The 16,031-nt window shown below is 41.2% G+C and overlaps 1 long non-coding RNA gene across 1 annotated transcript; it reads left to right on the forward strand.

Annotated features, from left to right (window-relative positions):
* The first annotated feature begins 581 nt into the window (after positions 1–581).
* LOC135325040 (uncharacterized) lies at positions 582–14,974 on the forward strand. Its single transcript, XR_010386259.1, has 4 exons — positions 582–868; positions 9,428–9,577; positions 12,581–12,620; positions 14,776–14,974. It is a non-coding gene; the product is annotated as an uncharacterized LOC135325040 (long non-coding RNA).
* Positions 14,975–16,031: the final 1,057 nt, after the last annotated feature.

Genomic DNA, 16,031 nt, shown 5'->3' on the forward strand with positions numbered 1-16,031 from the left:
GTCATGCAGGGGTTATGGAAAGGGGAATGTACACAAAGTGATTATAGGATTATTCAATAGTATATGATGCTGCTTCTGTCTCTCTAAGCATTTACACTGAGCTTCTCATCCTCACATCTGATCATCTCCATGTCGTGTCAGTCCCTTCTTGTTATTGTTAATTATAAATAATTAGAAGGTTAGCTTGGGAGAGTGCGTCACAGCACAAGAGGGTGTGTGGGAACATGCTGGATTTCAGAGGGGTCCTGGAAGAGGCACGAGAGCTGGCAGCTCTGGGCAATAAGGGAAGGCGCTGAGGGGCCGTGAGCTGGGGAGGAAGCAACGGGAGGGAAACGCAAGGGAAGGGCTGGCACCAGCAACCAGCAGCCGTGGCACGGGCGGGCGGACAGCCAGAGGAGCCTGCGAGGCACAGGCACATGCCTTGAACCCGCTTCCAGCGTAAACATATTGCGGAGGAAGTAGAGAGCTGAGGAGGCGGGGAGGAAGGAGGCGGCCGGAGAGAGGACGGGGGGAGGTGCTTGGCCAGGCGGCTGGGGCAGCCCTGGGGGGATGCTGGCAGCAGGCCGCGGGCAGCCCTTGCGGCAGCCCCGGGGGGACCCTTGCGGCAGCCCTGCGGGGACCCTGCAGCAGGCTTGGGGCAACCCTGTGGCAGCCCCCAGGGACCTTTGCGGGAGTGAGGAGATGACAGAAAAGGCAGCAGGAGCGCTGCGTTGGTGAGAAAACCAACGGACCAGGGTTGAAATACTGAGGGAAGAAAGCGAAGTGATGGAAGAAGACAGTGAAATGATCAAGAAAACAGGAAGGGAATGAGTCAAGTGCCGAAGTTCAAAATCCCAGAAGAGCTGGAGCCTAAACACATTAAATGGAGGTGGGACCTGAGGGAAGCCACTTGAACTTACTTATTAGCAGCCTTTACGCATCTGGTGCCAGGAGAGCTGAGAGAGCAGTACAAAAGTAGGTCAAGCAGAGGATTAGTGCTGGGAAAACGAAGACAGTAGGTGCAGGCAGTCTGCGGGAGGAGGCTGGGACTGAGGCGGTGGAGGGCACCAGGAGGGCAGAGGCGGCCAGTGAGCTCCCACCTCCAGGACAGAGGGCGCCAGGTCGGGAGCCCCAGGGCACTTGCTGCATACAGCATGCATCGCTGAGGAAACTGAAGTGAGTGCTCAGGGAATTCTTACGTTTTCAGTAAAACACAGCATTAACAGTGATCCAGTTACATTAAAGGTGCTGATTTTGGGGACCAGTGTTGCAAGACAATTACCCCTCTGAGTCACTGGTTTCATTCTCACATGGGCCTTTATTAACTGCAAGTCTTTACCTCCTGCTGGCTTCCTATGGACCATGTGAAATGAGTTGGTGGCTCATTCCTGTTCATACTGAGCAGGTATCCACATTACAAAAATCATCACTGCTAATTACAAGCCATTTGCACTAATTGGTATCCTTGCTGGAAGTCTTCAGAGGGAAGACTATTGACTAAACAACAGGCATGGCAACTAAAATGCACTGCTACCACGAAGCTCAGCCCCTGCCTGGTCAGAGCCTGTGTGGGGTGTGTGATTGCAGTTGCTGCCTGAGATGTGTCAGATATGGGTGGCCTTTTTAGGACTGACCATTGATTTTCTGAGCTTCAGCTTCCAGGAGTAATGGGGACTTGCGACTTTTGTATGTTGTGCCTGTTCAGTACTGCTACTTACAGTGGAAAGAGCTACCAATCTCCAAGTATTTTATTCTCTGACTTTTGTTGTTGTTGTTGCTTTCATTTGATGGTGTATCATCTGCACATATGACAAAGTAAATAACTTATATTTTCTAATTAATCTATAATAAGTGAAATTAGTATCTTATTAGATTGCTATTTTTTCTGTCTCATGTTCCCCTTTTTAGATATTTTGGGTGTAGAAGAGTGATAGAAAATCATTGTAACACCGCATGCTTTTACGAGTAAAGTGTAGAGAGCATGTGTAGAGGAAGAAAACAGTGCACCTCTAGTCCTCTGGTTTTACTAGTCACTGGCTAATTTTGCATCATGCAACATTCCTGTGACTGGACAAATAGGGGAAAAAACATATTAGCTAATCCAAGTAATAGCAACAGTAAATGTACTGTGCAGCAGGAAGCTTAATGTTTCCCGTGTGCCTAGATACCATGTGTGCCATACAGAGCTCAGATAACCTGAAACTTGTGGAATGGACAAGCACAAGGACATTATCGGGGGCAAGCAGACTGTGGGGAGGCGTGTGGACTCTGTTCAAACCTGGAAATATAGTTATCTAACAAGTGCAACAACTCAGCAGCATGAAACAGTGGCATTGCCCAAAGTGTGAGTTTGTAGCATCATTGCCTCAGAAACTTGCAGCCTGGTTCCACTCCCTGAGTGTCACCTGCACTCGCTTTGTGTCTGGAGCACTGAAGGTCCCCTTGGGGTTGTGTTTAATATTTGGGGGCTTTTCTGCAGAGTTCCCCATTTCATAAATTCTTCCTGAATACTAATGCACTGCTACGTAAAACAATGCTGCCAGATAAAGAGCGTTAGTACACCCATTTTACAAAAGTGAAACGGAGTGCAGGGAGGAATCCAGTAACCAATTTGAGAGCCCTTTCTGCAGGTTTCGTCAAATGTTCAGAGCTCTTGCTCACATCAGTTACTTCTCCACATGCTCAGCATTTCTGCTGATCAGATCCTGAGATAACCTTGCTTTTGGGGGAAACGAAAAGAAAAACAAAACCAGGAAGAAGCCCTATACACAGCAGTGGCCTTTTCTAAATACCCTGATTCATCCCTCAAACAATAGATTTATGCTCTGGACTTATTGAAATCAGGGTCCTGGAAAGCCAAATGGTGATCCTGTAATGAAGTGACCAATTAATGTACAAGTAATGTTCTGGCATTTCACAAAGTTTAAGTATTTGGCATTTCAAATGAAATTATGTTCAACAGCATATATGCTGTTCTATAACCAATTTGGACTCTGCTAAGCTAGAAAATGGGGAAAAATGTAACCAGTGTCTTGTCTGCCATTTAAAAGACTTTTAGAAATTTCATTAAATTCATCCTCTCTTTGATAGCCTAAAAAGAGCATTTTCATATTTATAATTTTAAGAACACTTATAAAAACTTTGTGAGCTAGCTAGAGAGAAGGGATTGGTTATTCAGTGTTTTGTAGTACTAAACAGATGTAAAATAACCATAAAACACTAAAGTCCTTTAAATCTTATGGTTTCAAGAATGCTTATAAAGGAAGATTACAGTGGACACAGAGAACAAGCATGATGAATCTGCCTAATATTGTCTAGCGGTTAGTAAATCCAGAACTTGGATATAAGTCAAATTTAGAAGAAACCTTTGTAATGGTTCAGGTACTGCACACAAGTTGCAGCAGAGATTTGATTTCTTATTCTTTTCTAAAGGGAGCAAAAAAAATATATATATATTTATTTTGGCTGATTTTGACTTACTGGCCTCATTTTAAGAAGGAATCTTTTTCCTTGCCTGTGATGAATGCTTCTCAGAAACGAAAGAATGTGAAATCACTAAATAATTTAGATGGACTAGACAATCCTCAAAGCCTTAAATGCTTAAGGATAAATCATGCTCACCTTGCTCACATTAGCAATTCCACTGGTATCAGGGGAACTTTTGAAATGAGAAAGGGAAGCTGTATTTGTCCCTAGTGATTTCATTAGGTAAGGGCCTGCAATAACAGATCTTTTGGAATGTGATTAGTGCTAATGATTTCTAGGGGTGGCTAAGTGTCTTTCTGAAAAGAAAGGACACAAAATCCTCTCCTATGGGGGACTTGCCAACCCCATCTATATGTCGTAGTTGCCACCAGCAGCTGCTGCCCTCTGTAAAAACCCTTCTGATTTCAGGAAATCTTCAAACAGGCCTAGGGGGCTGAGTTAATATCTTGTTGCCGCTCTGGGGACTAATTAGAGCCATAGAATAATTGTTGCGTAATATGACAGTGAGGAATGACAGAAGGAACAACAATAAGATTATGTGGTCGCTCAGCAAGGGATGGTGCTTGGTACAATGCAGTTACGGGGGGGGGGTTGTTTGTTGTTTTATTCTAATTAGAGTGAATGTCATAATTGGCTAATGTTATTAAGATATTGTGAAAGCAGTGTATCTGGGGGATGGACCAAGGAGAATTCAGGACAATGAACTTGCAGAACAGCTCAGGACAGGCATTCTGTGCAGAGGGCATGATGTGGAGAAAATACAGGGATTGTTGCTAGACCAAGGTACAGCTATTGCTGGCATTGGCAGAGCAGGAGACACAGGCTGTTGGGTCACACACCTGAGTAACAGAAAATAGCAAAGTGGAGACATGGCCTGATCTAGCATCACTAAGATTAGTGAGCCATTAACCTAAATAAAAGCATGATCAAGCCCAGAGACATGGCTTGTGAGAAAATGTCTCCACTGGCAGAAGCAGACTGGCCTGAGCTCACTGTTCTTAGCTCTGGTCCTCATAGCCGTTATCCCTAAAAAGGCCAGAAAAGGACAGCTTGGGTATGAAATAGCTGTGCGACTTGCAGAGGGAACAGGCTTACATTCAGGCTTCTTGGAATGGGCAGAAGTGATCAAATCTATGGTACCTAGCTGCGTAAACATACCCTGAATTTAACTCTAGTTCTGAAATCTTCAGTTCTGGATCTAGAGTATTTTCAGGCAGTGTTTAAGTTTGCAGCAGATTGCAGGTAATTCTAAATATGTCCCCGTAAGTGTGAATTTCCATTCACACATTCCACCTGGGAGCCTTCTCCAAAGAGTTCCCCCAGTTAACGTGGCTGGAATATGCAGTGGGTGGGCTCCTGAGCAAATATTCCAGGCTTGCGTGTGAAATGCTAGTTTCTGAGCGTGTTACTTGTGGCTGGAACTGTGTCTCTTGGGAGAACTGCTGCACAACCTGCCATCTCTTGTGGAGCCTGAGACTTGCTTTTTTCTGAACTACAGAAAGTACTGACAGCTGCTTGTACTTGATTTTTCTTATGAATATTCCCAGCTTTTACTAATCTCCTAAGTTTGGGCTCTTTTTTCAGAATGAAAAGCTGATGTGGAGGGCTTTCCAACTCACACAGAGCATAGTTGTCCAAAATGTCTAGTAAGAAGTTTTGTCTGGTAGTACAAATTCATACTGAGAAGGTTCAAACCTGTCCAAGTCCCCCTCTCCTTAAGGCCAGTCTGTGCTGGTTCCTGCGCTAGACCTTCTGTCTCTCTCTTCAAAGTCTTCTGGGATATTTTGCTCTTTCCAATGTAAAGGCACAAATTAGATGGAAATTAGTCTATCTGAACATGGCTCCATTTCCTTTTCCTCAGAAGGAATGTTAACTTATTAAGAGAAGTTGAGAAATGTGGTTTAAAGAAAGAAATAAATTACCTTTTTTTTGTTTTGGTATGAGAGCTGCTAAACATTTACAAGTGTTGAGATGTGAGTCAGTATGAACAAAACATACTACACTGTACAAACAGAGCAAGTCTGATTCTTTGGATTCATTGCATGGGAATTATAGTTACTCTGCATCATCCTGCTCTGTACTTTTCAGGGAAATGTGGTATACCAAACACTGGGAAAAGTAGCTAGTTACTACAAAAATGTGAAAAAAGTGCCCTCTCACATATTTTTTTTTATATGCGAAGTAGGACCTAATCATATGATAGAGGACATCCTGTTATTGTACAAGACAACCTTGCCAGCATGGCCGGCACCCCACCTTTCTGTGCTTCTTTGTCAACTGTTTTCCTTGTCACCTGAACTGACTCTTGCTTTGGTGGTTTGTCCTTTTGTCTTTGTAGTTTGCTTCCAAAAATGTTGCATGTGGTAGTTCTGATGCCTTTGGTTTCCCCTTCATCTGACCTTCCTGGAACTCCTTAGAAAACATTGGATTTGTTTGCCTACCACACAGTCTTATTATTTTCTAATTTGCTGGTATTAGAAGTGGAACTGCATCAGGGCTGATGCCGATCACAAGCTACACAATGTTGTTTATATGCCAGTATGTGTGGCAAAATATAAAGTTACAATAAGACAACTAAAATCTCATTTATTAAAGTGATCCCACTGAAACCAGAGCCAAATTTTAGTACTCTTGAAAGTAAGCAGTTCCTGTTTTATCCAGGTTAAAAGGAATACAGGTTTTGCAGAGAGTGGATGCACAGTTCTGGTTCCCTTAAGAAACCTCATTAAGCAAACAAAATTGAGACACCCAGATTTATTATTCTCTTCTGATAATATGAGCCTGTTGTTATTATGCTACGAGATAATTTAACACTTCTTATAACACATTGTTCTGCTTATCTGCAGCTACTCAGCTAGAAGACTCATTAGCTTTTACATGTTAGATATTTCCCATTTGCTTTTTGTGGTTTACACTTCTACTCTATTTTCTAAATTAATTTTGTATTGAAACTGACTATGCTGAAATCCACTTAACCAATTCCTCTACTTCAGTTTTTATTCTCTCTCACAGAATGTGACGTAATTTATTTTTTTATTTACCCCATGAAAGAGCAAGAAGAATTAATGCTACACTCAGAAAATCTTGTATGTTCTATTCACCCTCTATTTGTATTAATCTTCAAAAATAGATTATTTCTGAAAAACAGTGAAGAATTCTCTGATACTCTGTGGCCTAGTAAAACTGAAGCGTTAAATTCTGCCATCTTTCTCTGCTTGAGGTAGGCCAGTTTTGATTAGGAATGCGGGGCCAGTTCCTACACGACGGAGGTTGGAATGATTTCTGCAACCATTTTGTACTCCCTATAGGTAATTCCAAGGACCTAATTTAGAGGAATATCTGGAAGATCTCTTCCAGAATAAATGAATTACCTTGAACAGAACAGTCTCTTGTGGGAGCACAATGCCTTCACTTTTCCTTCAAACTGTTTATTTTTATATAGCATCTTCCCCATAAAACCTGGGTGAGCACTTGGGAGATCAGCGCAAGCCTTCTATACGCACAAAGTCAAATGGTTAATTCACAGATTTCATTGAAATTTAAAGTCTGCTCATCAGCAATGGAGCCACTTTGCATGGGGAACCAAACCATGGTAGTGTAATGGGTGAAAAGAACTGTTGGGGCATTTTAAAAGTAGTTAATAAGACTGTCGCACATATTGAATAGATTTCAGTAACAGGCTTTAAAGGAACATAGCATTTACAGATTCCCCCTCTGAGGCTATGGAGGTAACACCCATGAGGGTGTCTCCTTCCTTGCACAGCCACGTCTTACAGCTTTGCTTCCCAGCCCCTTTGTGGCAATTCTTTGAGATTTTTGGCCTGCTGTGCAGGTGCTCTGAGGACATGGGAAGAATTTGCTGCTGAATACTTGTAGGTACATCCTATTAACTCACACTTGGCTAACTGGAGAGTGTTTGTCCCACTGAGAATAGATTCTTAAATATTCTCATTGGGCATAGAAGCAACCGCAGAGCATTTTTTTTTCTGTCAGATAGGAAGGTAATTATAGGAGCACTTCAAATTCTTTCCCAGCATAGGCAAACATACGATATTAGCAGTGTAAAGAAACGTTGTTAGGCTTGAGGTTTGATTAAGTCTCTTTATCTGGAAAAAGCAGTTCTAATGCAAAATTTATTCTCCTACTGGCTTAAAAATACCAAGGGGATTTTAGAAGGTATTCAGTAAATATCACCAGTTCACATTTCTCCAGTTTTCTGGGACTTTACCTTTAGATCACCCATAAGCTGTTCTTTTCACATTCGGTCTTCAGCAATATCTTTTCAGTTCACACACAAACACACTGGCCATATCAGACCTGTTAAAATTACTAACTGCCCTGCAATGTCCTTGTAGGGCACTGGCCTATTCCAAGTTGGTTCACATAACACTATCAAGAGGCCTTTCTTTAAGTCATACTGGCAAGCAAGCTCCTTAAAATGGACTTTTGCAGGGCTTCTTGAAGCCCTTTCAAACTAAGAACATAAATTTGTGCTATCTTTTTGCTGTTTAAGTGCCAGTCTCTCCGAGAAACTTTTCTGCACCTTGCCAGATTCCATTATCAAAACAATGTCGTGAACTACCAGGTGCTATTCTGGTCTGTATAAATACTTTGATGAAGTCTAGGGTGTCAGAACAATGTACAGTTTTTGTGTATTTATTTTTATAGAGCAAATTTACTTTTACAGGGCTAGTCTCGAGATATCTCTCTCCTGTTACCCACCCACAAATGAGTATTTTTCCAGGTATGTGAATTGAAGTATATGGATTCCCTTTCTGTCTGAGAATAATTTTTTTTATTGTAGAAGGGTCACAGATTCACAGATTCTTTGAGAGCTACCTGCAGTTTGCAAAGTGAAAATTCTTTATTCTTCTTTTTTGTAAAGTAAACTTGTAATGTATGAACTTTATTCTGGGAAACATCATCCTAGTTAAGCAAAAAGCTTCAGCTGTGCTTGTCCACAAGCCCTTGTCATTCATGTAGGTCTGAAGTATGTATGAATAGAGTCATAGAAAAATTTAGGGTAGAAGAGACCTCTGGAGACCATCTAGTCCAACCTCCTGCTCCAAGCAGGACTAACTTAATACGCAGACCAGTTTGCTTAAGCCCTTGTTCACTCTAGTTTCCAAACTCTCTAAGGCTGGAGATCCAACAGCCTCTCTGGGCAACCTGTTCTAGTGTGTAATCATCCTCATTGTGGAGAATTTTTTTTGCTTACATACAACTGGGATTTCACTTGTGTTTGATTGTTGCCTCTTGTCATTTTGCTGTGCACATCTGAGAAGGATCTGGCTCTGTCTTCCCTATAGCCACTTCAGGTAGTGGAAGTCTGCGCTTGAATTCCACTTTAGCCTTTTTTTCCTCCAGGCTGAATGAACCACATTCCCTCAGCCTCTCCTCATGTATCTTATGCTCCAGCCCCTAAACCATCTTATGGACCCTCCTGTGGACTCTGTCCCATTTGTTAATTGCTCTTTTTGGCTGAGAGGCCAAAAATTTGGCACGATGGGAATAGTCATTTCCTTTGACTGGCTGGCATGTTCTTGCTAATGCAGACCAATTAGCCTTCCTCACTGCAAGGGAGCACTGCTGACTCATATTCAGCTTGTCCGCCAGGACCAGCCAGGACCTTTTCTGCAGGGCTGCTCCACAGCCAGTCAGTCCCCAGCCTGTTCTGGCACCTGATATTATTTTATTCCAGGTGCATCTGTATTTGCATTTCTCTTTTTGAACTTCATTAGGTCTCTGTTGGCCCATTCCTTCAACATATTGAGGTCCCTCTGAATAGCAGCGCTTTCTTTCTGTGTTCTGGGCTCTCCCCCAGCCTGGTGTCATCCATGAACTTGCTGAGGATGCAGTTCATCCCATTGTCCCAGTCCTTGAGGAAGATATTAAACAGTATTGGTCCCAGTGTCAACCCCGAGGAATGCCACTTGTAACTGACTGTCAATTATACTTTCAGTGGTAAATTGCTGATCTTCAACCATGCTGACCAGGCAGTTCTTCACGCACCTCTTCACACACCTTGCAGTCCGCCTATCCAGAACTTATTTCCTCAATTTCACTACAAATGTGCTGTGGAAGACCACATCAAAAGCCTTGCCAGATCAAGGTAAGTAACATCCACTGCTCTCCCCTCATTCACAGAACCAGTCATTTCTTCATAGATGGCAATCAAGTTGGTCAAGCATGATTTGTTCTTGGTAAATCCATGCTGGCTATTCCCAGTATGTTGAACATAGACATTATCCCACATTGAACTGTAAAGGCATGTACTGAGAGACCTGCATAGGGATTTCTGGTCATCGGCAGGCATGTTTTCCTCCCCTTTCTGCCAGCCAAGTAATCCAGCATGCATGCTGTTCCTCTAACAGAGAGGGAAGAAAGTCTTCATTCCCTGGCATGCCTCCTTGGCCTTCTCTAGCTACAGACTGCTTAAGGATCCTGCCTGGATTCTTGGACATGGAGCGTTATACACAAGTCCTGCTGGGGGACCCCACTCCTCGGAGTTACAATATGATTATGAAGAGGTTTAGCTAGTTTATAGACGTAGCAGCTTATCCCACCTACGCTATTAGCTGAGAGTCCTTTCTGCTAGTGAAGAATAATATGATTCTTAGAAGGAGGAAAGTCCCCTTCAGTGGGTACAGACTTAGCTGACATAATCAGAAGAGAAACTTCGGATAGATTTAAGTTTGTTACATATCTCGTGTTTAACACTGAGGTTGGTCTTTCTTGGGTCCTTGAGTGACTGGCATGGGGGAGGGAAGCTGCTGATACTGTTTTGGGAGAAAGGCTGCTGCAGGCACCTACCTTCAAGTGAGAGTTCAGACCACTTAACCTTTAAAAAAGTGGCATCAGTTCTTTACAGATTGGTCTAAGTTGTCCAAGTCCTTCAGAAGTGCAAAGTTTAGCACTTGTCCTCTTCCTTGGTGATCCTTGTTGGTGAGTTTGGCAAGGTCCCCTGCTGGCTTTGGCAGTGCCCTTGGTAGGTGCATTGTATTCACACTCACCCCGGGACTGTGGATTCCACTCGTGGCAGACAACTGAGAGTAAAACCCTTCAGTGCTCAGTATTTTAACACTTAAGTCTGTTTCATATTTCTCACCTTCACACTTCTCCTTTGGACCTTTTCTGCTGATTGGACTTTTTTGATGCATTTGAAAAATTGCATTTCACTTTTGCAGTTTTAGTAGGACAAGGCTTGAGGTAAACAGTCCTATTCTTTGTATGATCAGAATATTAATTTAATCTGTCTCATTGCTACTGATTTTAAACCTCTTGCTATAGAGCAAGGCTTGATTTTTATTTTAGTGGGTAGTTAGAAATAATAAAATTAGGAATTTCAATGCCTTTTAATAAGCCTCGTTGTGAGTTTTGTAAAAACCACTATATGGACAAACGAAGGATGTTGCTTTATTTCCAAGGTCAAATTAACTGTTACATTTTATGTGAAAATACAGCTGCTTTTGTTGTCCTGTCCAGTATATGCATCTGTATTTTTAACAGCCTGGATCTTTTGGAATTACCATGCCATATAAATTAACATTCTCAAACAGTAATGCTGCAAATACTTTGATTGTTTTCTTCCGAGAAACGTATTTTTTTGTTTTTCTACTGAAATACAGTTGTTCATTAGGAAGATGTAAGCCATCTCATGTTTCACCTTAGGTTTTTTAGAGCAGATTATATGTTTGACAGTCGCTCTGTGACAAAGCGACACCAGCATGAATAATAAAGAGTGTCACACTAAAGTAATCCTCTCCAGCAGCAAAACCAATACTGTACTTTTCCACCTTCCCTGACCCATTTACCACTCTTTCCTCCTATGTCTTTCTATAGCCGTAGTTGCAATCTAAATGAATGTCATAGGTCATCGAATGGGAAGCCATTTATGATTTGTTGCTTTATAGAGGCTAAACCATCCCAGTTCTGATGTAAGTGCTGAAAATTGAGTGAAAGGAGCATCCATTTCTATCTGTCATACTTGTATTGCAATTATTTCAATGCTCAAGCCATAGAAAAGGGGGAAACATTTAAAGAATGGGCAACAGAAGGGCTAGGATTACTTTAATATTAAATTGCTGGATCTAATATGCCTGGCCTGCAAGTATTCTCTACTGACATTAGTCCAAATTGTGAAATCTTCCTCTGTTTTCAGTCCATCTTTCTTCAGCCAAACTCCTAGTGAAGTCCACAGCAACTACAAAGAATGTATTGCATTTACTAAATATAAATGGTGAGAGTTATAGTGCGAATTTGACATAGTGAGGGAGATTTAGTAAGAAAGATTCCTGCTTTTGGAAAGGCTGGGGGTTGAATCTGTGCCTGGTGCAATCTAATTTTCTTTAAATTACACTTGTTACCTGAGATTTTGAGACTTCTCTGATGCCTGAGATCACGAAAAAAACAAATTCATCCATATTTCATTTTAAAGCATCCTATCAATGATGCCATATACATAATAAATTATAACAACAGAGATTTGAAAAATAAGACTAAAATCCTCTTTCACTTTGCAGATACATGATATCAGTCTCAGGATAGATTTTGCTTCTAAAAATAATTTTAAGTAGCATAATTACTTCGTTTCCCTTGATGTAGGAACTCATACATGAATACCCACACAAGTACACACAAAGCAATATGATTTTGTAGGTAAAACCATGCTATTCTGAATAGATTATAAATCACTGAGGAAAAAAGACATTGATATTAGTGAATACCTAATATTTTCAAGAATTAGTATTGGAAGGAAGCTATTAGCAAAGGCAGTACCTAGCTGGACTAGAAATGGAATGTCGCCTACTTATATCTTCTCATTTGCTGTGATGAAAAGATGGTAGCAGAGGCAAAAGGAGAAGTAAATACTGCTTCGAAAATATAATTACTTTTTTGCAGAGGCAGTGAGAAAACACAAATTTACATGTGCATTTAATCTCAACAGAGCACCATGGCAAAAGGTTTTGGTTGAAGTGGCAAGGTCCTGTGTTTGAAAATTGCCTGTGAGGATTTCATTTTATGTACGTTCTTTCATTCATGGTTAATGGGTATTCAATCTTATTTTAAAGTATAATGATAAATATGCTAATACACTTTTCGTTCTCTCCAAAAGTAATTGAACATCTCATTGCTGTGCTCCGGACTAACACAATGTGAGTATCTAATACAGGAGTTCATGCGCTCTTTTATTTAAATTACACAGCCTGGACACAGCCTATTTGGAATGAAACCAGGCCTGGCACCCATCAAATCCTTGATCTTCCTAGTGCTACGCTGGGCACAGTTCCTGGCTGGCTACACTGCGATGGCAGTCCCTTTGTAGCATAAAACAGGAGGCAAAGCCTCTGTGAAATAACTCCAATAAGATTACTGTCTAAAAGCAATAGAACAGCTGGGGCAACTCTAAGCCAGCTCATCTACCAGCTGCTAATAAGGGAAGCATCTTGCAAGTAGCCAAAAGAGGCTGTAGTCTAGACTGGGGGCTGTTACGCTCCATTTGTGCACTGCTACTCCCAGTTCACTGGATGCTGTGGGAATAGACCACAAAGAGCAGGCTGGGAGCGGCTCTGCACGACACTGCTGGTCGACCAAGCTCCAAACCAGTTCCCAGAATGCAGGAAGCACCAAACCATTTTCATGGGTCGATCTCGCTCTTTTTTCTTTTTTTTCTTCAGTTCTGGAATAGCAGAGGCCTCTAATTTCAGATCATTTCAGAATGGTGCTAAAGAGGAAGGGAAGTGCAAGTGTCTTGTCTGTTACCAAGACTGAAAGATCATTTCACCTGGCTACTACATCCTTTTCTCAGGATTAGCAGTCTGTAGTCTGTTTTTCAGATATTTTCTCTGTTGTTAAGAGAGTACAACAAATCTGCAGTGCTTTGCCTCATATGCCTGAAGTATAAATTTGCAGCGCTACATGAGGAACTGGGCAATTAAGTTGTATATATTTTTAAATTGGCACTTGACAATTACCTCTGAAAAAAATCCTTTTGTAAGAAACACTTAAATCCTTATGTGATTTACTTGTAATACACACATGGTTTCTCAGCTGCATATTTCAAGCACACTATGGGACTGGACACATTTTCTTTAACTTCTGTTCTCCATGTTCTCCATGGCTTTTTTTCCTCATTGTACTGAGCCGTCTAAAAATATCCTTCAGTATTTTTTCCCCTGATTGCATTATTCTCCTATACCCTTAGCACTGTATTCCTCAGCCAACTGATTTGACAGTTCGTGAAAAGGGCAGAAATTATCAACTGAAACTAACAAGCTCATGTTATTTCACTGAATTTTATTCTCTGCAGAACAATGTGAAAAGGATGACCCATTTTTCCCTCTTCCGAGGATTAAAGGCCAATACATCAAGAATCCACTAATTGGCAGTGATTTCTGTAGGCCAGAGATGCTTCTATTTGTATATTCCATCCTTTACAGTTAGCTACCTTTTCGATAAACACTTCCCTGCATAGCTATCTAAGATGAATTTTTGACAAAGACAGGGAAGTGTGATTGAAAGGAAACATGAACGTAGTCATTTTTATAGGAATACTACAAGTTACTACCATGGTCAATTTGTTTTCAATGATCCAGATGCTACCGTGGTCAATTTGTTTTCAGTGATCCAGATGCAGGTTTACCCTTTGGCTGACAAGGTCATAGCTGCATCAATAGCACTTCTTGGTGTAGCGTGCAGGTTACCACATCTGTGCAAACCCTCTTGCCCTCCGATCCACCCATAACATCAATAAACTCACAGACTGTGTTTCCATCAGTGATTCCTGTGTCTCAAAGGAGTTTTGTAGGCCATGATAAGTGGTCGGCAGCACTGCACTGTTTTCCATGTGAATTTTGATAATAATGGTACCTAATAGCCTACAGAAAATTTTGATCATTGATAATATGAACAGTTCAGGAATTCGTTTATGAGGCTGTTATTGTTGTTATAGCCTCTCTTGCAGATTTACCCAGACTAGTGTACACCACCTGGCTTGGATATCAGTAACACAAAACCCAGCATGGACTGAAAAACCCATTTGAGTGTTGGGTAAATTCTTCCGTGATTAGTCAGCTGGAGCTCCTTACTGCTGGCAGTAGCTAATCAGGGTAAGTGTGCATATTAGAGCAGCAGTCATAGCAGTGCTTGTAGCCTAAGCATACTCCAGAATATCCCTCAGTTTCACCCTAGAATGCGTATCTAATGAGATCTGTTTAAAGTACTTACCTATAAAGGATGAAATAAGACCTTCATGAATTTCTTACCTCCTGGAGTTAAGGACTTAAGCTAATGAGTTCTCTGCCTTTGCAGGAGGAGCAGCCTGTGAGGAAGATAACACTAGCTTTGCGCTTATAATGGTCTAATGAGCAACGTGGAGGAGGACAAAAGGCATTGTGACTTTTGTATTACTATGGAGCTTGGAGAGATTTTATGATATATGCAGTAAACTGGAATGAAAGCACACTGATTCCTATGCATATATAGTATGTTGATTTTATTTGGTCTCATAACCGTGCATGTCCTCCATGCCAAAACATTGCATGGGGAAAAAGGTGAAACAGATGAAAATCTGTAGCCATTCATCTAGATGCATATCTATTTTAAAACAACCAGGCTGGTGTGATGAATCATGTAATCTCCAAACATTCTTCATCTCTGTATCATTAAACCTCCCACTACTTTAGATTTCAAATCAACACCTCATCTCAGCTTAAACAATAAAAACCACCCAAACCCTTTTAAATATAGAAAATTGCAATTTTCATCTGTGAAATCATCTTGTCCCTTCCATTTTGATATACTTGTCACCATTAAAATTTCAGTGGTGGTTTGGAGTTTTTGGTACCTCCGGTCTGCAAGAACACAAACAAAACATGACAGTTTTCTTAACTGTGGAAAGTCTGAAATCTGTAAATATATGTCTCTGAAACAAAAAGCTGAAGAGACCCTGGTAAGGAGCGCTCTAGATCTTTTAAATGTGGATTTGTTCCCTGTGGTAGAATATAAGCCATTTCGTGTGTTAAACCTTCAAGTTCTCTGTATGACTGTTTTCACTGATGCTGATGTGAGCTTTTGTACAAGCCTCATTTTATTAGAATTTAAAGGGATGTTTGTTCCCCCTCATCAGCAACATTATGGAAGTTCATTAATCTTTATTGTGTCATTACTGCTCCTATTTTGTGCTGAAGAAGTGGGATTTTCTGCTAGCATATATTGTTCTTCATTAGTTCAGGTATGCTTTTTTCACTATAAGATCTGCCTCTTCTGACAGTTATAGAGGTGTAGTTTCATACCAATAGCCATAGGGCCTAAATAGGGGCAGCACCATCACAAAATGTTCTTGAGAGTCTATATCTGCCTGAGGCCTTCTCTGTTTTGTTATTGCTCCCTGTCTAGGAGTGTATCATGCTGAATTCCCTGCTCATATACCCTCTGGACAGCAGATATTTGTGATTGCATTTTGCAGATTCTTATGCTAGTATATTCTTAAGGTGAGTAGAAGATGAAAGGAAATAAACTGGCATTTAGGAGCTTATCCACCTGGAGAAATAGTCCAAAACAGCTAT

This window comes from Dromaius novaehollandiae, chromosome Z (assembly GCF_036370855.1).
Source record: "Dromaius novaehollandiae isolate bDroNov1 chromosome Z, bDroNov1.hap1, whole genome shotgun sequence".
In the NCBI taxonomy this organism is placed as follows: domain Eukaryota; kingdom Metazoa; phylum Chordata; class Aves; order Casuariiformes; family Dromaiidae; genus Dromaius; species Dromaius novaehollandiae.